General features: G+C 43.8%; 1 protein-coding gene and 1 pseudogene across 3 annotated transcripts in view; both read left to right on the forward strand.

Moving 5' to 3' along the window:
* Positions 1–2,539, forward strand: part of LOC124263329 (organic cation transporter protein-like) — a 53,509-nt gene extending 50,970 nt beyond the window's left edge. For all 3 annotated transcript variants that reach the window (XM_046697909.1, XM_046697910.1, XM_046697907.1), the window contains one exon: positions 2,495–2,539. The gene's annotated coding sequence lies outside the window, so the exon portion shown is untranslated. The remainder of the gene's footprint in view (positions 1–2,494) is intronic.
* LOC124263327 lies at positions 1,754–21,037 on the forward strand (annotated as a pseudogene).
* The last annotated feature ends 5,390 nt before the right edge of the window (positions 21,038–26,427 follow it).

Below are 26,427 nucleotides of genomic sequence, written 5' to 3' on the forward strand. Positions count from 1 at the left end.
TGTTGCTTGGTGTAAATGTGGACTGAATCGGGGTGGATGTTGTGTTGCCTGATGTAACTGTGGACGGAATCAGGGTGGATGTTGTGTTGCTTGATGTAAACATGGAGAAACTCAGGGTGGATGAGAATGAAACCGTTAAGGAACAATTTAGGAACACACTTTACAGACGGAATGTTTGGAATTATTCAAATGAAAGTAAAGGTTGGTCTTATATTTCATTAGGACTAATCTTGAAAACCTTCGTACTTTTATTTATAGTGCGTGAACCACCTGGATTCAGTGGCGCTTACGAACCACAACCCAATGACAATTCCTATTTCAAGTACATGTGCGTCAGCAAGAGCCATTGTATGCCCGTTTCCTAAAGGTCAAATACGTGTGGTCGAAACATAAAATTGTGAGTATATGTTGTGTAAGATTTTCGGTTACATGTTAGGATACATTAAACATTTATCCCTCGGGTTTGGGTAAAAGTGTAGACACTAACGGTCTGGGAAAGCCTTTAGGCCTTGTCCCCTTCCGCTATGTTTACATTTTCATCCAACACCCTTTGAATATACAGTAAAATAACGCAGAGTAGAGGTTTTCGAAAGCTGGAACAAAGCATTTTGATTCAGGTGCTTCACTAAAACAGAGTCGAACCTGGGGTTTTGAAGTAACGAACCAACGCTTTACCCACTAGTTTCGCCGGCATATACTGTTAACATAATACTTGGTGGTGGTCCTTTAAAGCATTAATTCAATCTAAAACATGCCTGCGTTCAGCCATGATTTGTGTTGAAAATTTGTACGCTTACAAATACAAGCGTTTATCCGCGGGTAACTTTGACATTGTGGTTCCACTGCAGCCTACGAAAGCGTTCGCGACAGCGGATAAGGTCAGTTACCCATACCGCAGTCCTTGTCATGGTCAAGGTATAAATACCTACATGGACAGTGATCTATCAGTGTGTTTACAAGGGCACGGACGCTGACCATTGTACATATGTTCACACTCGCTGGCCTTGGACTGAGGCTCGTTGACGGCTGGGATAGTGTGGTAAGTAGCGTAACTCGAATGTTGTACCTTGTACAGTTTCGAAACGTTTCGTTGAGTTTTTCTGTGCGTTTAACAATGTGACCTACACCCATGAATGGAATATTTCGGAAGAAAGGTCGGACGCTGACATGCTCTCATGGCGTTTCATAACAATAATCAGATGTTGATCTATGATTGTATGTTTTGCAAGCAACTAGTATATCGGACAGCGATCAAAGCATTACAGATTAATTGATATGTACGTTCATTTAGATCAGACTTATGTGCCCCGGGGTATATGCAGATATAAAGATATAACTGTTTTTCATTTTGACCTAAAACCTAAGTTAAATGCGCATTAGTACTCTGCCACTCAACCAATGCTCGTGCTGACCGAATTGTTACAGTCGACGAAAACTGTTCTGAAAACGTTGATGTATGACTGAGCACGACCCCATTCTTTTCGTGTTTGTCCATTAAAATCTTACACTCAATGAAATATATGACTAAGAAAACAAACAAAGTTTTCGCAAACAAAGACAGAATATCTCTAAATAGCAACTCAAATGTTGATGCGCATTATGTTGTTGTAAACAACCAAGTGCCATTATGAATATACGTCATCCTCAACCAGCTCGATCCAGACTATAACGTTCAAGATATGCACAGTCATCTGTCCACATATATGTATTTCTGTAGCGTCCTCGTCGGAAATCACTATAGCCTCTAATCATGGCGAAGACTATAATACTTTACAGAACTACAGAAAAGTAACATTACTCACACAAGTTTGATCCGTAACATGATGCTTGGCGTCAGCGTTTGTGTGCTAGTGAATAGAAGAAACTGAAGTGGAACCTGAGACGCACGAACTACTAGGTGGTGGGAGGTACGTGAACGGTAAAGTGCAACAACAAAACTTCACTCGTTCATTTTAAACAAACGAGTGGACATCAGATGATACCTGGCCGGGAACATTCTTGACTAGCAAACGACAATCTTGAACTTCTCATTTAGCACTATTGATCCTTTACAATATTCCGTTAGTTCACGCATGAATTATCTGGACGTCTTCTATTTCTCGCATCAACTATCTGGACGTCTTCTGGAAACTTCTTTTCCACTAATCAGCTTTTTTATTGCCTTTTTCTATTTCCCGCTTACAAAGTATCACAATTTGTTTTAGATTTTCTTCCTACGTTCTAATTTGAATTTAAACGTACTGAATGAGTGACTTTCAAAGGGCCGACTGTCATAGAGCTCGAGAGTCACCAGTGAATGCTGTAACTCAGGGAGACAAACTTGTTTTTACTCATTCATCATAGATGTTACAAGGTTGTCATGGAAATCCCAACATTGGTATACATCAGTTCTCCGTGTTTCCCATGTCGTGTGACTGGAATGTTGCTGCAGGTGTCGTCAATGCTCACTCATCGGGATCACTATCCATCACAATGTCTTCATAATTCCACGGAGGGGCGGTGGGGTAGCCTAATGGTTAAAGCGTTGGCTCGTCACGCCGAAGACCCGGGTTCGAATCCCCACATGGGCACAATGTGTGAAGCCCATTTCTGGTGTCCCCCGACGTGATGTTGCTGGAATATTGCTAAAAGTGGCGTAAAACCAAACTCAGTCAGTCAGTCATCATTCCACGGGCCGTGAAGAGCCGGGATAGAAATGGTCTTCAGCAACCCATGTTTGTTGTTAAAGGCTTGTCGGTATGGGGTGGTAAGGTCGCTGACTTGGTTGATGCATGACATCATATCCCAGTTGTGTAGATCGATGCTCATGATGTCAATCACTAGATTGTCTGGTCCAGGCTCGATTATTTACTGGTCGCCGGCATATAGCTTGAATATTGCTGCGTGTGGCGTTAAACAACAAAGATGATTCAACGCGGAAAGAAGGCAACCAAACAAACACTTCAATTATCATGAATCCTCCAAGCCACAGTCGGGCTTCTCGATAATATATTATCTCTGTAGTTGGTTTGGTCTCATAGTGAATGCGTTTAATTTGAAGAACATAAGTACAATGTACTGGCTTTACTAATGAGTAGCAGACTGGTGCCTTCTTTAACCAGCACATACTTTACGAAAACTTTCGGAATAGCATGTAAAGAAAGTATTCATGTGAAATTCTCCAGAAAACAGAAAAATAACAGTGTCCAAAACTTTCCAGCCTCAACAATCTCCGAAGTACAGCAGATTTAAGGACTAACATAATTGCATTTTGTTTTCCAAATGCACCATTTCTTGTTTGTTGTATCTTTAGCAATCTTCAAACATCAGTCTATACTTTCTTTTGTGCGTCAGTATATTTATAACATTTTGATCAATACAAAAATGTTAAAAATCGTAATTGCTATCATGATTGAATTGAAATTGAAGTATACAGATAACACTCTATATGACATTGCACAGTGTGTCCTAAAATATGCATTTAGGTTGAGAGTGACATATAGGGTAGTGATTGCACATTGACCTGGGGACTTTCCCTTTCAGCAGCGTCCCCAGACAGAATCTTCCACGCACACACACCACCCATGTGTGAAAGGTGATAGGGTTATCAGGGTCCGTTCTCGTGTGATACGCTTATCGGTGGATCTACCCGTCCCTTCTCGCAATTGGCTGGATATATATCAAGTGGTTCCAACGCCTTGCATTAAAGATACAATACCAACCTCAATCATTGAAGCAAACACCAAGACAACAACGGTGGTCATCGGCAGTTCGAAATTATTTGATCATCTTTTAATGATCCGGACAGTGTTTGGAAGGACGGCGCGAGTGCAATAGGAATATAAAGATGAGACTGAACTTCGATGATGTTCTGCGGCACCTGGGGGAGTTTGGAAGATATCAGAAAGGGGTTTACTTTCTTCTATGTCTTCCTGGCATCGCCCATGGAATCAGGATGATGATCAGCGTCTTCCTCCTCAACATCCCAAACCACAGGTGAGTAGGCAAATACGGATTAATTCAGTTAGTGCATATATTTGACGAATTCTTCTATAAAACTTCAAGGTCAGGCCGCTCTTAATTTTATGTTTTATACGTGCATTTACCACATGTAATTACCTTACGTATGCCAGTTCATTTTTAAATGCAACCAGATCCGTGTATAAGTAAACATTGTAAAACAATTTCTTTCGCTTTTCGATAATTTTTGTCTCTGCAACAAACGTATAATGCGACTTCAAACATATGGTAGTAAGCTTACGAACTTACAATTGGAATATATGTTAGTTTGTGTACAAAATATGGGGTTCCGGTAAGTTTCAAGTGTAAGAAATAACAGTAAATACATGTTCTGACTGGATCAACTAGTGCGTGGAATTAGTCGGCATGTAGTCTTGGCATGGCCCTGGGCCTAGATTTTCGAAGCTCTCTTACATGTAGCTCTAAGATAGTCGTAAGTTAATGTTAATGTATGGCACTTACGAGTATCTTAGCGCTAAGAGAGTTTCGAAAATCTAGGCCCTGTAATGTTGCACTGCGACCGGTTCACCTTGGCAGCTTTTGCCTGACTTTGCCCAGTATTTCAGGTTTATTGTAGCATATCAGCTGTATGTCGTAAGCGAGCCTGAGTGACGAATGTTTTGACTTTGGTGAAATCATCAAATATTGGCATGGTAACTCATTAAAAACGAGCATACCTAAGTATCGTAGTTCTGTTGTGATGAAATCGACACTTTTAATGAAATCCAATCAACAATTAATTCAACCAAAGCAAAATAACACCTTATGAAACAATAATGTATTTTATCTATATTTACGTTTTTCAATTATAGTTAGGTCTATAACTAAAGCAAAATAACACCTTATGAAACAATAATGTCTTTTATCTATATTTACGTTTTCAATTATAGTTAGGTCTGTCATTAAAGCAAAATAACACCTTATGAAACAATAATGTATTTTATCTATAGTTAATTTTTCCAATGGCAGTTAGGTCACCCGGGATGTTATACTTAGTGTGTGATATCATTAGCAATTGATAGACTGACATATATATTGCTTAGGACAGTTGGATTAGCACATCGGTCTCTGCGTGTATTTGAGATTTGTTAGGATTAGGATAATGTTTATGGTTATAGAAATGATTTCGTCGTTTATGTGTATGTCAGCCTATCACATTCAATTTATTGTGTTATAATTGGCTGTGAACCGATGGACATTAAAATTGCAGGCAGTCATGCTGCGATCTAAGCATACAAGCTGGTTACGAATGAATGCATTTTCGACAGATGACTGGTTATCGCTCATTTTCTTTCTGTATTGGTTCTCACACACTGCCCCATTTACTATACTCATGCCAATAATGGTTGTCACCCCCTCCCCACCCCAACCCCCACACACCACCACCCCACCCCTCTCCAATTACAAAAACTTGAAGGGGGTGACAACCATTGTTGGCATGAGTATATATTATCACTGGGACCACTTTGCTTTCTCGTTTGCGTCGTTAAGCAGGAAAATCGTCTTCATAAAGCATTGGAGGTTGTTACCATCGATGGGAATAAGCCTCAGAGAATCGTACTCGACGTTGAGGACATGAGGCCTACCACGAATCTGAGTCCTACCATGGACCTGAGGCCTACGATGGACCAAAGATATACAATGGACCTGAGGTCTACCATGAATCCGAGGCCTACCATGGATATGATGTGTACCATGGATCTGATGTATACCATGGACCTGATGTATAGCATGGATCTGAGGCCTACCATGGACCAAAGATATACAATGGATCTGAGGCTTACCGTGAATCTGGGACCTTCCCTGTATCTGTGGCGTACCATGGATCTAAGACCACCCCCTCCCCCCTGGATCTGAGTCCTATCATGGACCTGAGGTCCAACATGGACGTATGGAAGCATACCATGGATCTAAGGCCTACAATGGACCTTAAGCCTACCAAGGATCTGAGGTGTACCATGGATCGTAGTCCTACCATGGATCTTAGTCTCTCTATGTACCCGAGTCTTACTATGTGTTTGAGCGAGTGCATGAGTGCTTGTGTGTGTTTTCAGAATATACGCCCTCTTCACTGAATCTCACCAACCAGTCATATCAGCTTTCTTGTACAGTGTTAGAGACAAAGGAGATGCTGTAGTTTACGTGCTCCTATATACATGAGTTTAGGGGATAAGAGTAGTATTACTTGATTCCGGACGGTGTTTTACCATAGGCATTGTTAGTGGACAAGCCTGACATATATGTCTTGAAGGGGAGCAAGCGTCAACACATGCTGATTCTTGACCCCGGGGAAATGTGTCATTGTGTGTAAAGTACAGTCACCTCACAATGACCCCTGTAACATTCTTAAATAAATGTTATTGTAAACTGGTGCCTACCTGCGAGCCGTGATATTGTTAAGCCTACACATCTTGCTCACACCCATTCACATAAACATCCACATAAACATCCACATCGATCAACTCACCCATCCACATAAACATCCACATCGACCAACTCACCTACCTTCCTCCTCCCTCACCTCCTGACCTGTGGTCCACTCACCCATCCATCGACCAACTCACCTACCTTCCTCTCTCACCTAAGACACGTGGTCCACTCCACCCATCCACATCGACCATCCACATCGACCAACTCCACCCATCCACATAAGCATCCACCCATCGACCAACTCACCTACATATCCTCCTCCCTCACCTCCGACCTGTGGTCCACTCCACCCATCCATCGACCATCTCACCCATCTCCCTTCTCACTCCACCCATCCATCCGGACCTGCCTCCGACCCGTGGTCCACTCCACCCATCCATCGACCATCTCACCATCCCCTTCCCTTACCTCAGACCCGTGGTCCACTCACCCATCCATCGACCATCTCACCCATCTCCCTTCCTTACCTCCAGACCCCGTGGTCCACTCACCCATCCATCGACCGTTCCTCTCCTCCATCTTCGACCTGTCTCACGGGATCTACCTCCATCCGTGTTGTCTACCATCCTTACATCACCAGTCATTCCTCCTCACTCTCTCCTCCGACCTGTGGTTCACTTCTACCCATCCATCGACCATCTCTACACATCTCTTCCTCCCTCGACCTGTGTCCTCTCCACCCGTCCGTCGACCAACTCACCCACCTTCTCATCGCTTCCACTCACCAGTCCATCCATCATTCATCACCCATCTTCCTTCCTCCGTACCCATGTTCCACTCACCATCCATCGACCATCTCACCCATCTCCCTTCCCTACCTCCAACCCGTGGTCCACTCACCCATCCATCGACCATCTCCCATCTCCTTTCCTCACCTCCGACCGTGGTCCACTCACCCATCCATCGACCATCTCACATATATCTTTCTCCTCATTCTCCGACCTGTGGTCCACTCCACCCATCCATCTGACCATCTCATCTCCCTTCCTTCCTCCGACCTGTGGTCCACTCACCCATCCATCGACCATCGGCCACCTCCCTCCACCTCCCCGTGTAGTTCACTCACCGTCGTCACGTCATTCCATCTCGTGGTTCCACTCACCATCCATCCGTCCATCTCGACCACCTATCTTCCTCCCTTCGTTGTGGTTCCTCAACCATCATCGACCAACCTGACCATCTCCCGTCACCTCCAACGTCCCACGTCCATCCATCGGGACCATCTCCACCCATCTTCCTTCCTACCTCTCCAACCTGTGTCACCACCCATCCATCCATCGACCATCTCGGCTATATCTTCCTCCTCCATCTCCTGACCCGTGGTCCACCCACCCATCCATTGACCTTCCTCCACCTTTCCCTGGTCCCTCCATTCCCGTGGTCCACTCCACCCATCCTTGTGGACCATCTCACCCATTCCTTTCCTACTTCCATACCCCGGACCTGTGGTCCACCTTCCATCCATCGACCATCTCATCCTCTTCTTCCTTTTTCTCCGACCGTGTGGGTTCCACTCACCCATCCATCGACCATCTCACCGTATCTTCCTCCCTTACTCCTCCGGTCCGTGGTCCACTCACCCATCCATCGACCATTCCACCCATCTCCTTCCTCACCTCCGTCGGCCATGGTCCATCCACATCCATCGACCATCCATATCTTCCTTCCTCCACCTCCGACCTGTGGTTCACTCACTCCATCCGTCATCCATTCTCCCCACCTCACCCTCCCGGTGGTTCCTCCATCCTCCGTCCACGTGGTTCCTTTCCTACCTCCAATCCGTGGTCCGCCCCCACCGTCCACGACCAACTATCTTCCTCCTACTCTCCGACCCTGTGGTCCACTCACCCATGTCGGTCGATATCTCCCTTTCCTACTCTCCGACCCGTTCAGCTCGTCCATCTCCATCCGGCATCACCTTCCTCCGGTGGATTCCACCATCCACGACTCGTTCTTTCTCCTTCCGCCTCCGGACTCCGGTCCATTCACCGACCATCGACCCACCATCTCCCTTCACCTCCCGACCCGTGGTCCACTCATCCATCCATCGACCATCTCCACCCCATCTCCACATCCAACCTGTGGTCATATCGTCACTTCATATTCTTTCACCTCCTGCCTCCTTCCTACCCATCCATCCGACCTACCTAGACGTCCACTCTCCATCCATCCGTGCCACTCCTTCCATCTCGACCTTCCACCCCATCCCCATTAGTTCCACTTCCGGTGTGCATCCACCCCATCCATCACGACCATCTCACCACCTCACCTCCGACCCGTGGTCCACTCACCCATCCATCCATCTCCATCTCACCCATCTCCACTCCACCACCGACCATCGTCTACCCATTCCACCCGTGGTCCACTCCACCCATCCATCGACCACCTCCCTTCCACCTTCACCCTCACTTTCCTCATCCTTCCGACCCTTGGTCCTCACCACCTCCTCCGACCACTCACCCTGACCTTCCTCCTTTCCACCTCCGTGACCTGTGGTCCATTCCACCGTCGACCACTCCATCTACCCTCCATCCATCCAACGTTACCTCCAGCACCGACCATCGCATCCATCTCACCATCTCCCTTCTTACCTCCAACCTGTGGTTCATCCATCACCCATCCATCCGATTCCTTTCCTACCTCTCCCTTCACTTACCTCCTCACCCGTGGTTCCACTCACCCATCCATCGACCATCTCACCCATCTCCCCTTCCTCACCTCCCGACCCTGTGGTCCACTCACCCATCCATCGACCATCTCACCCATCTCCTTCTTACCTCCGACCTGTGGTCCACTCACCCATCCATCGACCATCTCACATATCTTCCTTCCTTACCTCCGACCCGTGGTCCACTCACCCATCCATCGACCATCTCACATATCTCCTCCCTCACCTCCGACCCGTGGTCCACTCACCCATCCATCGACCATCTCACCCATCTCCCTCCCTCACCTCCGACCTGTGGTCCACTCACCCATCCATCGACCATCTCACCCATCCCCATCCTCCCCTCATCGACCCGTGGTCCACTCACCCATCCATCGACCATCTCACCATCTCCTTCCTCCCTCACCTCCGACCCGTGGTCCACTCACCCATCCATCGACCATCTCACATACCTTTCCTCCTCACCTCCGACCTGTGGTCCACTCACCCATCCCATCGACCACTCTCACCTATTCCTCCCTTACTCTCCGACCTGTGGTCCACTCCACCCATCCATCGACCATCTCACCTACCTATCTCCCTTACCTCCGACCTGTGGTCCACTCCCTCCCACCCATCCATCGACCATCTCTCACCCATCCATCGACCATCTTCCTCCCTCACCTCCGACCCGTGGTCCACTCACCCATCCATCGACCATCTCACCCATTCCTCTTCCTTACCTCCGACCCGTGGTCCACTCACCCATCCATCGACCATCTCACCCATCTCTTCCCACCTCCGACCCGTGGTCCACTCACCCATCCATCGACCATCCATCATCTCCCATTCCCTTCCGCCCTCCGACCCGTGGTCCTCCGACCCGTGGTCCATCCTCGTGGTCTCCACCCATCCTCACCGACCACCCGTGGTCCACTCCATCCATCGACCATCTCCTACCCCCTTCCTTACCTCCGACCTCCACTTCACCCATCCATCGACCATCTCACCATATCTTCCTCCCTCACCTCCGACCCGTGGTCCACTCATCCATCCATCGACCATCTCACCCATCTCCCTCCAAGGACCCCTTCACCTCCGACCCGTGGTCCACTCACCCATCCATCGACCATCTCACCCATCTCCCTTCCTTACCTCCAACCCGTGGTCCACTCACCCATCCATCGACCATCTCACCCATCTCCCTTCCTTACCTCCGACCCGTGGTCCACTCACCCATCCATCGACCATCTCACCCATCTCCTTCCTTACCTCCGACCCGTGGTCCACTCACCCATCCATCGACCATCTCGCATATCTTCCTCCCTCACCTCCGACCCGTGGTCCACTCACCCATCTATCGACCATCTCACATATCTTTCTCCCTCACCTCCGACCCGTGGTCCACTCACCCATCCATCGACCATCTCGCATATCTTCCTCCCTCACCTCCGACCTGTGGTCCACTCACCCATCCATCGACCATCTCACCCATCTCCCTTCCTGACCTCCGACCCGTGGTCCACTCACCCATCCATCAACCATCTCACATATCTTCCTCCCTCACCCCGACCCGTGGTCCACTCACCCATCTGTCCACCATCTCACATATCTTCCTCCTCACCTCCAACCCGTGGTCCACTCACCCATCCATCGACCATCTCACCCATTCCCCTTCCTTACCTCCGACCCGTGGTCCACTCACCCATCCATCGACCATCTCACCCATTCCCTTTCCTTACCTCCAACCCGTGGTCCATTCACCAATCCATCGACCATCTCACATATCTTCCGCCCTCACCTCCGACCCGTGGTCCACTCACCCATCCATCGACCATCTCACCCATCCCCATTCCTTACCTCCAACCCGTGGTCCACTCACCTATCCATCGACCATCACTGATGGAGTGAATGTGAGTGAGTTTAGTTTCACGCCGGTTTTAGCAATATTCCAGCAACGTAACGGCAGGGAACAGCAGGAACTGGCTTCACACATTGTACCCATATGCATGTTGGGAATCGAACCCGGGTCTTCGGCGTGACAAGCGAACGCTTTAACCACTAGGCTACACCACCGCCCCCATCACTGATGGAACAAAAGGTAGCCAAAGAATAAGCATGACACGTAATGACATCAGCATGCCTCGTCACGATGCCGGCAAGGAGTCATAGGCATAATTAAGCACTAATTAGGCACAGAACATACCACCTACGTGCTCAAGTATACACGGACGGCATGGGACGTAATGGAGTAAGTCACTAAGTGCGTATGGAAGGTCACGGAATATACAGTGCACGCCACGAAATAAGCGTTCGGACAGTCACAAAAAGTCGCTCGTGTAATGAAAAGAGGATTCATCTATAATATCTCATTTAATGGTTATTCTTCAATCTCGTTGACTGACTGACTGAGTATGGATTTACGCCGCTTTTAGCAATATTCCAGCAACATCACGGCGGGGGACACCAGAAATGGGCTTCATCTCGTTGACAATGAAACACGCGTCATTTGTACAGACCAGTTTCTTTGAGGGGAACCGGACGGTGGGGGTAGCCTAGTGGTTAATCGCTCGGCACGCCTAAGTTCACGCCGAGTTCGATTCCCCACATGGGTACAATGTGTAAAGTCCATTTCTGGTGTCCCCCGCCGTGATATTGCTGGAATATTGCTAAAAGCGGCGTAAAACCATACTCACTCACTCACTCACTTTCAGTGGAACCAAGTATAAAGGCCTTAGTTTTATCGTTCAAACCATTTGAAGAAAACTGGTAATTCATGACTGTTTAAAAGGTTAAGAATGTGTGAAAGTTCGTGGAAAAGTTAAGGTATCCAGGGCCGTTGAACTCTTGATCTTACGAGGGTCATGTAACCAATACTTGATCCTGTTTACAACAGAGATTAGACGAACTCCCTGAAGGAGGGCCGTGTAATCGTGTAATACCAAACGTTTGACACCCCCACTTAAACTACGACATTTATAAATGGCCACATCTTGCAAAGACTAAGAAGGTGAACTTTAGCCCAGTGGCTTACAGGAAGGGGTTGAATCTCATTGTGATGCAAATCCGACATCCAGAAGGACGGACCGCATTTAAGGTTCGGTTAAACAGTTATTGACCAGCAGCCTCACAATATGTTTGTGTTGCTACTTTGTGCCCTACTCAAACAGCTTAGGCTTGTAAACACCCGTCTTCTTGAATTACCGTGGACAAAGATCTCCTTAGTTTACTCTTGAACTTAGGTAGTGTTTGGATATACGCCGACCGTGAAGCTATCTCTGTATAGGTAATATTTCTGAAGTAACCGAGAAAGGGATGCTGACATCGAGCAATCATACTATCCAGTTGACAGTAACTGATAGATTTACCTAAATCCAGAGGTTGTCTAGAATTAGTTCTTTATTTCCGATTTTTTTAATACTCACACCTTAATAACGTCGGTTACATTATGGCTGGAATGTCCATAAACAGTGAGTGGGTGAGGTTATTTTTACGCCGCACTCAGCAATATTCCAGCAATATGGCGGCGGTCTGTAAATAATCGTGTCTGGACCAGACAATCCTGTGACCAACGGCATGAGCATAGGTCTGCGCAATTGGAAACCTATGACATGTGTCAACCAAGTCAGCGAGCCTGACCACCCGATCCCGTTAGTCGCCTCTTACGACAAGCACGGGTTACTGAAGATATACATTCTAACCCGGACCTTCACGAGTACCATAAAAAAGACCTTACAAACAAAGAGCAATAAAGGGTTACACATCTCGGAAGAAATATTTGTCAAAAATGTCGATGCAAATAATCCAAATTCTGAACGACATGACTCATATTGTTGTGTGTATGGTATTCTTTGGAGGGAAAGACTGGTTTGCATTTGCAGTTGCAGTTGCCATCGATGGGGCGGGAAACGCCAACGTCTTCACGAACGCCTGGTATCAGCTCAAATTGATGGTGATTCTTTTAACACTGGCTGATGATATTGTCGACTTTGCTTTGCAATATCTAACAACTCATCTTCGAAATCTACAAAATATATGCCATGACAGGGTTCATTACAATCAATGAGAAAATGCCATGGAACGTAAAAAAACACTGTTACCATTTGCGCTTTTTTGAGTTAATTAACATTGGCGTACTCCTCAGTTAGTTACAAGTGTGATGTCCCCATTAAACTACGAAGCAATTTTTCAGTAAGATAGAAAGACTTCCATCTGAAGTGACCAGCCCTCTGATCTTTGTACACGCCAAAATGTTTACCAGTGGCGAAGGTTTGATAAGTGATAGGAAAATAGTATGTTGTAGTGGTGTAATGTTACGTCATCGTAATGAGTGACTGCATACGGCAGTGCAATATAATGTTAAATGACGTCATAATAGTAGTGACGTCAAGTGTCACAGCAAGGTAGTTGACCATGTGCAGCTTCTTTTAAGTGTGGAAAATACAGAGAACATCGCCTTTCTATTCGAAATAACACGACACACTCATCCCAGATCGTCGCGCAGCGGTGGGATAGGCTAGTGGTTATAACGTTCGCTCGTCACGCCGAAAACCCGGGTTCGATTCCCCACATAGATACAACGTGTGAAACCCATTTCTGGTGTCCCCCGAGGTGATATTGCTGGAATATTGCTATACGCAGCGTAAAACTAAACTCACCAGCTCAAATGATCATCTCTGTATTGTCCTACAGGTGCGCCATCCCCGGTTACGACAACGACACCTACGATGTACAGTCTGCATTCCACGCCCATCTTATCAACGCTACTATCCCCTACGTTACAAGGGACGGCGAACTGCAACTTGACCGATGTCACATCTACGGCAACGGTAAAAATAGCACCAAAGATGGCGTCAACCGTACAGTGGTGGGGTGTGAGAAATGGGTGTACGACAAGTCTGTTTTTGAGTCTACTGTTTCAACGGAGGTGAGTATTCAACCTCTCATATTAAACCATGGGACTGCTATGTACTTGAAAATGTGTCTAAAGCAGACCCTGACAATTCAAACTAACCAAACATACTGACACTTTCATTAATTTGAATTAATTTGTCAAAAAACGTTTACCCCATTTCGTCCAAATACATAAACTGCCAGATAGAGGTGATGATCTAAGCTTGATAATAGTGTTTAAACATTAAAATTGTGTTTTTAACGTGAATGGCAATGCTTTTAGTCCGCTTTAGCAATATTCCAGCAATATCACGGCGGGGACATAAGAAATGGGCTTCACACATTGTACCTATGTGGAGAATCGAATCCGGGTCTTCGGCGTGGCGAGCCGACGCTTTAACCACTAGGCTACCCTACCGCCCCCGTTGGCGAGAATGAATAGTTTTAGTAGCTTCTGTAAACACTGGTTTGTTTTAGTCGACCTATTGCTGTAGTAGAGCACATCGCACGTGAAGGTGTATTAGAATGCACACTGCTTTAATTTTTTTCGCTCTTATCAATTTTTCTTTCAGCTCAACTTCGTTTGTGACGACGCCATCCTTGCTACACATTCTCAGATGATCTTCATGGGAGGTTACTTCTTCGGAGCATTTGCAGCTGGAGCCCTGGGTGATAAGTGAGTCCCAGTACGACGCCTTGTAAACTAAACATTGCTTGTACAATTGTAAACAAGCACAATGTTAAACATGTCAAGCAGAATAGTTAACACAACAGTAAAGGAATAAACACGGCTCGTAATTGTAAAGACGACTGTTACAGCCATAATGAAGTTCGATCGTAAACATTACATTCTGACCCGTTAGTAACATAGTTTTCATGTTTTGTGGACACGCGTACGTAAAGACAGATAATATTGCAGTGTTTATCCACTACAGTAAACACAAGTACAATATTAAGCACATGTCAAGCAGAATAGTAAACACAACAGTAAAATATTAAACACAGTCAGTAGAATTGTAAATTTTACTCTAATAGTAGACATGACTATTGTAATCATAATGAGCCTAGTTTGATTGTAAAATTTTACTGACTGTGTTTAATATTTTACTGTTGTGTTATTTAAGGATCTTATGCATGGATAACTTGATACTTGGAGATCTGTCATTGCATGCCCCTTTTGAAATTCTATCGCGCTGCCCTTTTTGAATCCCGAGGGAGACACTAGCTTAGTGTATCATCTATGTATCTACATCTATTTGTGTTTTCTGCCAGGATCGGGAGGAAGAAGGCTCTTTATCTGTGCATCCTGTTCCTCATTACCGGCGGCATCACACTCAACTGGTCCAGCAACTTCGTCATTTTCGTCATCCTCCGCTTTATCAACGGCGCCGCTACGGCAGGGGTCTTCACCACGTGTTTCGTCATAGGTAAATGATCACCCACACGTGTCATAATATCATCATCAGAGTGGCAGTACCAATACCGCTATACCTACAGTTACTTTCAACTACTACTTCCACTACAACAACTAGTACCAATATCTACGTGCAAACCTTAAAGGGGGAGGCGGGGTAGCCTAGTGATTAAAGCGTTCGCTCGTCACGCCGAAGACCCGGGTTCGATTCCCCACATGGGTACCATGTGTGAAGCCCATTTCTGGTGTCCCACGTTGTGATATTGCTGGAATATTGCTAAAACCATACTCACTCACTCAAACCTTAAGGCTATGATATAACCACTTCCACTACCTCTAACACTGCACTAGCTCAAACAACCAATCAATGCCATCAATGTATCATTTAATATGATATTCACTATACCATTCATTAAGTATACTCAAATCAATCTACCACTCTATAAACCCTACACTCAATCAGTCTAACCTAAATCTATCCCCTAATCCCTATTTGTAGGAATGTGTTAACCCATATAATTGAGGGTTTTATGTGACGTCGTTGCATCAAAATAAGCAGAAAGACTGTGTGTAAGTCTTTGAGTAACCTACAAGCAACACGGAATAACGGCTTATAGACACCCCACCCCCACCCCAACCCCCCTCTTGAAATACAGGGACCACACCTTTCAGTTAGTGGTAACCTGAGTTCACAACATGCATTTTGATGAAAAATATACTGCAGTTTGTCGGAATAAACAACCGTTCGGTATATCCGTCAGTTCGTCATAAGCGTGTTCGGTATAAACCTAGTCTACTGTATTAGTGAGGTTAATTCAGTCTGGACATACAATATGTGAACAAGTGTGGAATGTTTCTCTCAAACACTTCACCTAACTCTGTTTCACCAGGCATGGAGATAGTTGGACCCTCTAAGCGTGTCTGGACGGGAATAATGATCGAGGTGTTCTTCGCTGTCGGTATGACGCTGTTGTCCGGAGTAGCCTACTTCGTCCGAGACTGGCATACCCTGGAGCTATCCATGGCGGTCCCAGTCGCCCTCTTCCTCATTTACTGGTGGTAAGTAAAATTATTATACAACTTCCAATATATTTCTTGTCCATTATCGTAGCGGTGTGATATAAGTCATTTCTAAAACAATCGTACTTTAAGTATCTCAAAACAAATGTAATACGTTGAGGAAGAACAAAAACAAAGGTTTCCTGTATTAATTACTTGAGATAAATTACAAAGGAAAGTTTACAAATGCATGCGTTGAACGTATTTAACTTATATCAGGAAGCGATACCAAAGATATATTTGGCCTTCTTGACAGGGTCATTCCAGAATCTCCAAGATGGCTGCTGAACGAATTCCGGGATCAGGAAGCGGAAGTGATTATACGTCGCGCAGCAGACGTGAACAAAGTCACGTTACCTGACAAACTGTTTGAAGAACAGGCAACAGAGATTGAAGCCCGCGATGACAAACCCAAAGGCAGCTTCTTCGATCTTTTCACCAATCCAGTCATGTGTATACGAACTGTTATAATATTTTTTAACTGGTAAGGTGGCTTTGTGTCCATAAATAATATTTTTTATACGTCAATGCTGTGGTTAATGTAATATTTTGTGAGAAAGATAATATATCTGGGGGAAGATTTTAAAGCTAAATTATTGCGTTGAAGAATTGCTCCCACGAAAAGAATAAAACAACAACAAGAAACTATCTCTGTCTAACTCCTCGCTACAAACTTGAGATATAACAGGATTTACATTGTTCGTAGTGCTGTGAATCATTCAAACACAATTTCATACCATAATGTACTAAAGCTCTACTAACACAAACGATTATTTCTTTGACAAATACATGATTTATATAATATATCCTGTGAACTATATTTTCACAGGAGAATGACTCAATATATATTATCTGCAGTACAACTTTCGGTATTTGAATAGCCCAAGCCTTTCGTTATTAGGACACATTGGTGAAAATTCAGATATAGGGCCCATTCGTTTTACAGCTTTTAGTACGAATATGTTTTGAAAGAAATATGTAATATGTAGGCAAATGCATTCCTGTCTTATTTAAATGATTTAGATGGATATTAAACATAATGTGGTGTCTATAATAATGTTGGTAATATACCAGCAATCTCCCGGCAAATGTACTTTTTCCGATATGGTATATATGCATTTCATTATTGCCTTCTTAAACGGTAACGGACGCTCAGTATACTTAGATTCTGAAATATTGAATATGTTATCCCTATATTATTTCTGATAATTATATTTGATGCCAAAACATATCAGGAAAAACATATCAGGAAAGGATATTGGTCTTTATTCAATAGAACTCTTCAGAAGCACTTGCAAAATAAACCCGTTAAGACTATGTTTGAGACCATCTAGACATGTATTTGTAGACAGTTGTTTGAATTATCATCTAGGTTGGTGGTCAGTATGGTGTATTACGGCCTGTCCCTTAACTCGGACAACCTTGGGGCAGGCAGCCTCCACCTCAACTTCCTGCTGGTGGGGCTGGTGGAGTTCCCGGCCTATGCTCTCTCAATAGGGCTTCTCGACAGACTTGGAAGGAAGATCATGCACTGTGCAATGATGATCATAGGAGGCGTGTCGTGTATCCTCACCATCTTCACTATACTGTATGCTGACCAGTGTAAGTAGACTTTGCCCTTCCATCCTGCATGTTGATGAGTAGAACAGGTGCTCGATTGTGCAAACAGACTCCAGCGTCAGTATCCTATGTGTCAGTTAAATAAAATAGTCTATGTCTTACAACCGTGCCTGTTAATGGATGTAAGTAGACGATGTCTAACCATCGAGTATGTTAATGCATGCAACTAAGTTATATCTAACTGTCCCTGTTGGTAATCGGATGATGAAGACTATAGTATGGAAGACTTCCAGGGCCATTTCTTTGTGCATTGTTCTTGAAATGTAAAAATAGTTGAATTTTCAAGATATTTTGTTTCAACCTTATTTTCTCTTTTTTAATTGGTTCCCAAGATTACAATATCACAGATATACAAAGCCGTGATGCAACTTTCAACTTTGTATGGTCCCAAAAGGCTTCCGTACTAAAGTCTCCCCCGAATTATCTTTTTCATTTCATCTGGGGTCAGTGTAAAAATCCTGGAAGAAGTCTTATGAATATGTCCCATATGTGTTTGTCGTCGCTAGTCTAAATGCCAGAACGCATACATGTAACTTTTTCATTCCTGTCAGTTCTGCAAATGCCAAATTACCATTAATGCATTTATTTATCAGTTTGTCCGCTATTCACGTGTCCTGTGCTTTACCATTGATAAAGTTACCTTGACGTGAGTATATGCGTTGAAGAGATTTCCAATGCTTTTCTCTGCAGCATTACAGTGGATCACGGTTCTGCTCGCTATGATAGGGAAGCTGGGGGCAGCAGCAGGTTTTGCCATCATCTATGTCTTCTCCTCAGAACTGTTTCCAACTGCCATCCGGCACTCCGCCACTGGGGCCAGTTCCTCCTGGGCCCGTGTCGGGGCATGATAGCCCCTTATATCGTAGATTGGGTATGCACATTAAGCTGATTTAGCGTTCATGTTCCAAATCATTAAAGTGACTCTAATCAGTTCTGCTTTAGTTTTCTTTTTGTTGAACTCGATGATAGAAGTGACTCAGCTCTCTGGCTTGGGTGAAACATAGAAAGGACAATGCATGATGAGCTCATTGTTTGGCTCAAGGAACCTTCGGTATTTAAAAAAAAACGTTTAGAAAAATGACCTATGCGTAAATACTGTCAGATGTTTGCCGACAGTTGAAAACTGGACATCCATCAGATTTATTTTGGCATTTAGATATGTTTGATTGCTGATATCCTCTAACAAATGACCTAGTTTCACAAACATGGAAACGTTAACTCAACATTTATAAGATACAAGTCTTAACCAAATTCTCTGGTGATAAAACGATATGTATGAGATGGCTAACAGCTCTTGCATAGATTTTAGAAAGTGAACACAACAACGCATCACCATATCGTTTATGGGTATGACTGACATATGAGTGACATGATGTACGCAAACTGGTTCGAATTGTTCCATACCTGGAAATGTACAGAAATGTTTTTCTCATTGGAATTTAAAGTTGGATTAAAATTTAGTACATCAAATATCAGGAATTGTTGCTGCAATTATCCTTGCATTCAATATTCATAGTATAACGTTTTTAACAGGGCAAGTTTATTGGCGGAGATTTCGGCCGCGCCCTGCCTCTTTTGGTGTTTGGCAGTCTGTCCGTCCTGGCAGGTCTGTTGGCCCTCCTCCTGCCGGAAACACTCAACAGAGACCTTCCGGAGACCATCGAGGACGGAATCAAGTTCGGCAGGTAAACATATGGAACCACAGGAACATTCAACACTTTGGTTGACCTTTAACTCCCTGTTGACCTACAGGCGCAACAGACGTATTGTTTTCGCTTAAAGGGAATAGATCGGGTACCTGATCATCAACATGTTAAAAGTACAACTTGCTAGTACTCATTGAAAGAAGGCCAAAAATTAGTTGGGGAAAGTAAACCAGATTGTATGTGTTGAAACCGGAAATAGTTTTAAATCAAAATACACACATATCCCTGTTTGATATTTATAGGGAACCGGTTCGTCACAGATCCACAGACGACGAAGGTAAGCTTCTACCTTTTGATGGTCATCTGGTATAGGACCTTTACATTGTAAATCCTTACAAAAAAGCTTGTAGCTCACCTTTATCATTTTGATACGATTTACAATCCAACTTAAAGGGATTTTCCATGTCAATTCGGAAACTTATGTTCCTAAATGTTAGTCTCAACCATTGTTATTTGTGGATTATGTCAAAGTTAAACTATGTTATATAAACAAATACCTGTAATGAATCTTCCTGTTTGTGAACCCGGGTCTCTTGTTGTTTCCAGAAAAACAACGAAGCCTCCCGTTGTTGCCTATGGCCGACGACAACCACACTGATGAGAATCAATCGCCTATATACAGGAAACCAACAGCTCCTGATCATCCTTGACCTTGACACAGAGGGATAATGTGTCTTCTTGTAGTGACCAATGTGTATTAGATGTCAAGTGAATTCATCATTCATTCTTAGTTGTATGTGTGGATAATGGCGTTCATTGCCGTTGTGATATGATGTAATCACTCATTCATTCAGCCTTCTACCGAAAAGGAAGCTGTGAAATGGAAATAAGAAATTCAAATATATGGGCAACTTTGTAATTTCTAATTTTGCATCTATCATTTTCCAATATATTCATTATTTCAACAGAACCACCATGAACTATTCATTAGTAACATGTTTGTGTAACTGTAGTAGAGTTAAACTTTATCTTTACACAAACAGACTTGTACCTCTTCATAATCCGTTCCATTAAATAATCTTGGTTATTGTAGGCCTACAAGAGCTGATTTACATATATTTATCTGTCACACTGCCACAGTATCCAACGTAAAATGATCTGGGGTATATGTTAGATCTGACATAAATAATCATAATTTGCATATGATAATAGAGTGTAAACTTCCTTGTTTTGTTCCGAGTAATTTGTAATTCAAACACGCATCACTCCTTCAGTATGTAACACCTATTGACTTTCTCGTACTCATACAACATTGAACATTTTCATAATCTGTCAATAGAATTTAAAGTATTACGAGCATTGTGGACAATTTTGGTACGAGCATTGTAATACACAAACCCACCTTACCACAAGAACAACGTGACCCCAGGGGGATTTGGGGTAGCATGGTGGTTAAAGCGATCACTCGTCGCGCCGATACCCCGTGTTCGATTCCTCACATGGGTACAATGTGTGAATTCCATTTCTGGTGTCCCCCGCCGTGATATTGCTGGAATATTGGTAAACACGGCGTAAAAGTAAACTCACTCACTCATCCTAAGTCACATTGCAAATTTGAACAGAACACTACATCCTCTGATGCTGTCTTATTGAGTTCTGAATAGCGAAAAACGAAAGCGAATTATTTCATTACATTCAATGAATGACTCAAAAATACAACCACAACGTCATTCATTCATTCATTCATTCATGTACACATGATTATGTACATACAAATGATCATTAATGCATGATAAGGCAACAAGGCGGGCATCAACGACTTTCATTTTCCACATGCCATCCATAGTATTTGTATGTTATGCCTCGGAAAAGACTGTTATTTGAACAAATTAAACATTTCATGAAGGTGCCATTTCAGGCATCAGTGTTATCCTATTCCTTGATGGATCAAGTTCATCACCTTATTTCACGTTGAAACATTGAGAAACACTTTAAATACAATACATATGCAGCTATGGTCAAGAAGTATTTTAGCTTACTATTTGAACCATTTTTCGTTCCTATAAAGCAATTAATGAATTGGCAATATTTCCATTTGTACTGATAGTCCATTTGCACTTGTTAATGCACTGCAAACAGCTATTTTGGCTTCAGCTCCAGGTCAGTTGTTGGCCTCCATTGAACTCGTTGAAACCAAAATAGTAGTAATGAAGAACTGCTGGATTGTCAGATATAGATATGTTTTATACACTGTTAAAGTGTAGGGCATATTCAATAAAAAAAGTGTCCCAATTTATGATATTTTAATTTTTTTAATGAGATGGATGGTTTAACAGTGTAACAGGCACATTTCACAGATTTGCATTAGTTGTTGACAACAGATGACCATAAATGATTGGCCACAGTCCATCAATTCATTTAACATGAAAAGTCAGACTCATTAGCATTGCGCGAGTCCCCCTCTATTCTTTAGACAATCCCGAATACGACGAGGCATCCTCCTAATCAAATGTCCAATGTCGACTTAGTTCATGCGGTACCATTCATCCTGCGCCTATAGTGGTTGGTGGTTGTTGACGATGACGTACGCGCCGTCCAGTGACATGTTCGATGGATGAAAAATCTAGACGGTGTGCTGACCATGGAAAGGTGGTTATGTTTTGCTGATGGAAGTTCTCAGTAACAATACGAGTCATGGGTGCTCATGCGCTGCAATACTGAAACAATAAACCACGTCCGTGTCGGCGCGCATACAGAACCACGTGTGAATCCAGGATGTTGTCACGATAGTACTGCCCAGTGAACGACCGTGAATAACATGTCAAGGTGTTCTGCCAGTCACAGTGATCCCACCACACACCATCACTGAGTCCACAGTAAAGCTTGATTCATTTTAAAACGTTACGTTTGTGTAACGACGATTGGTCCAGTGCTGCCGCTCTAGACACCAACGACGTCTTGCAGTATCGTGACAGTCCATCAGTCGTGGGATTACACGTGGACGTGGGTATGCAGGTTCTGTCCTGTGTAGCCAATTATGAATTGTCTGTCCACTCACTCAAACATCTGTAGCTCTGAAAAGCTCATCTCTAATTTGCGAGTCTCTTTGACCACGTCCCCACATGGGTACATTGTGTGAAGCCTATTTCTGGTGTCCCCCGCCGTGATGTTGCTGGAATATTGCTAAAAGCGGCGTAAAACTAAACTCAGTCAGTCAGTCTTTGACCACGGTTTCGTAACACAGTTGTTCTGGTGTGCGCCAGTTTGATCGACCGGGTCAACATCTGTCATCGACGTTATCTGTCATCGACGTTATCTGTCATCGACGTTATCTGTCATCGACGATATTGCCATTGTAATCTCCCTATTACTGACTGTGAACAAAGAGTAAAAAGGGTATGGTACAAACCACGTTTAATTTAGCTTCAACCAACTGGTTCATATAACTTAAATGTACAGCAACACGTTCACACGTACAGTGTATCACTTTAAATAATCATATTCACGTTCACATCAGGAAAAGCGCACGCATGAAATGTTTGTATGAATTTCATAACACATTGTGAATGGATTATAATTATTACCTAAATCCCCTACTTTGGTTGAAACTATTCTGATGGCACAGTCAATGTACCATCTGCACCCTGTGGTGGATTATTTTATGTTGCTGCATGAACACAAAACTATTGTTGCAGTACGATTGTGAGTGAGTGAGTTTAGTTTTATGCCTCACTCATAATACTCAGCTATATGGCGGCGGTCTGTTAATAACCCTGTCCGGACCAGACAATCCAGTGATCAACGGCATGAGCATCGATCTACGTAATTGGGATATGATGACATGTGTCAACCAAGTCAGCGAGCCTGACCATCCGATCCCGTTAGTCGCCTCTGAGTTCCTAAGAAATGTTGTCGTTGAATGATCACTGCTGTTTACAGATTGGCGATATATAGATGGAGCATTATTGACTGGAACGTTAACCAACACATGCCATGGTCAAGTTTAATGCCGTGGAGAACAAGGCTGACATTCCAGCAGGGTCTCTTCCTATTTTCTAGAGGAAGGCATTCTCTTCTCACAGAGGTTACTTGTCATATCTTCCCACGAACCTCTGTTCTAATACGGCCATATTTCCCGGTTCTCGTAAAATCCCCTTGCGGCAAAAAGTCGCAACACGAATTATCTCCCTTTTTTCTATCCAATCAGAACACGTGTTACATCGACTTAGATCCAACTTGACTAATGCAAGTAAAAATGGGGCCACAGATATCCCTCTTCTCTGCCGGGGACTTGTGTTGATGTGACACACAAGACATTTAATGGCAAGCTTGTTCGTTGTCAACGAGGGCGATGGAGACGCCATTGATCCGGCATTACATGACTGAGTTCTGTCTAGAAGAAACGTTTGCGCATCGCGCAGGGAAAGAGGTTCTAGTTTTCCCGAAGCATACGGAAATTCCCGAGGCCTTGCGAATGATCACTCTTGAAACAACGTCACTGATTGCACAACTAAATCTGATTGCAACTAATCACGAATCCTGAACACTCGCGCCATGAAACAGAACAGAGGTTAGTAAGAAGATATGACAAGAGAATGAGAGGAAGGTTGTGTTCTACATTGTATGCCATGAGTGTCGTGGCATGGCCTTAGAGTTTCTAATGACATGTGCAATATAGAGTCACAATGGCTAAATAGACGATGTCCCGTATGACCTTCTCTTGAGCCAAAACTCTTTGCATATAATCAAGAACAACAATTACCACCAGTTTCTATTGTGAAAGATTATCCAACACTAATACTTTCTCTAACACAAATTTACATCATAAACATATTGTAACGAATATCAATGCTTCTGCTAAATAAGACACATTAAACATGTTCATAAAAGTGTAATTTAACTCGGAATGTAAATCCATTATGTGTAGATATTTGTCCCCATACAATATTTTGTCCAGATGCTTTGGGTGTATTACCGGTAGAAGTTGAATGGTGATCTTCTTCTTTGCTGGATGGAACGCCACCTAGCGGTCAAGTCGCCAACACGCACGGACTTGCGCTCCGGTCAAAAAAATGCAGTTTGACTGTTTTGAAGACGTTTAACATAAAGTCGTCGACCCAACAAACTTCGTAAGTTACCCGGGTTAACAATGGGGTGCGATATATGTGTGTTTCGACAACGTATAATGTTTCCAGTAAATTTTTATTGGCTTCATGTTGAGACGAGCTCGTAGCAAGGCAGCCATGCTTTACTCCGTGCTGTACGTGCCGGCGTGCTGCCGGAAAGGACTGAGATTGTGTTTATTTCTGGCTCTCCATCTCCTCGTAACCAGCAATGATGTGGAGAAAAAACCTCTATCTGTGTCTCCGAACTGGTGAAGGAAATTAGAGAAATGCGACAGGAAATGAACAAGAACTTTGAAAAACTGAACTTAAAAATCGAAAATGTGGAGAAAGATCTGAACTCACTAAGGAAGGAAAACAGTGAACTGAAAGGTGTTGTGGCGAATTTAAGGAAAATGGTTTACGATCTAGAAAGCCATTCAAGGAAGAAAAATCTAATTCTGTTCGACGTCGAAGAGAATTCTACCGAAACACAGACTGAACTTGAATCAAAGGTGAGGGATCTGATTGACGACTGTACAGACTGTGGTCAAACTGTGGATCTGGACGAGGTTAGGAGACTGCCTACTAAGGCACTTGGACCACGACCTGTGTGTGTCACGTTCGGATCATTCAGGGAAAAGTTGAAGGTGTTGAAAGTGGCGAAACGATTGAAGGAACGCAACGTCAGTGTTTCTCAGGATTACAGCAAGTGCGTGAGATCTACACGCAAGAAATTGAAGCCATTCGTGGATGAAGCAAGGAGTGAAGACAAGTTCTCTGTGTTACGCCATGACAAGATACAGATCGACAATAAACTGTACAGGCTCGATACTAGCGACAACAAATTAGTCTTGGTAAAAACTTTGAAATCATTCAGAACCCAAATCGCGACTACCTCGGGGTGTGGTCAAAGCCATACTAGGGAGCAGTCTAATTGGACCCTTTGTTTATGGAACTGCTAAGGGTTGAAAAGACAGTCAAGTAAACCTGTGGTAAGAGACTTTTTTTCATTATTTGATATTTTTGGTTTCGTGGAAACGTGGGCAGAGGAGAGTGACACATTTACCTTCCAGGGATATGAACAGTTTCATCAGGTGAGAGCGAAAAAGGCGACAGCTATACGTAATTCTGGTGGACGTTTAGTACTACTGAAGTCAAGATTATCTCCATTAACGACAGTATTGAACAGTAGTTCTGTGAATATCATGTGGCTAAAAATAACAGACTCAACACCACACATGTGTGTAATCTTTGGACTGGTATACTTTTCGCCGAGTGGATCCACTGAGTATGCTCGGGAACCGCTTTTTGATAACCTAGAGGACGACATGAATAAGTTCAGAACCATGTTTACAGACTGTCAATTCATCATACAGGGGGATTTAAACGCCCAAACTGCTTCCCTGCCTGATTATATACTAGACGACGACCCGACACATCTGCCTATCGACGATGATCTTGGATACATTAGCAACGTCAACATTGCCCAGCGCATGTCTCAGGATCACGTGGTCAACAAACGTGGCTATGAACGTTTAGGCTTTTGCAAAAGGAATGGAATACGTATATGTAACGGTCGGTTGTTCAATGATCATGATGGTAAGATAACATGTT

The sequence above is a fragment of the Haliotis rubra genome, unplaced genomic scaffold, assembly GCF_003918875.1.
Source record: "Haliotis rubra isolate DU_JTF1 unplaced genomic scaffold, ASM391887v1 Scf88, whole genome shotgun sequence".
In the NCBI taxonomy this organism is placed as follows: Eukaryota; Metazoa; Mollusca; class Gastropoda; order Lepetellida; family Haliotidae; genus Haliotis; species Haliotis rubra.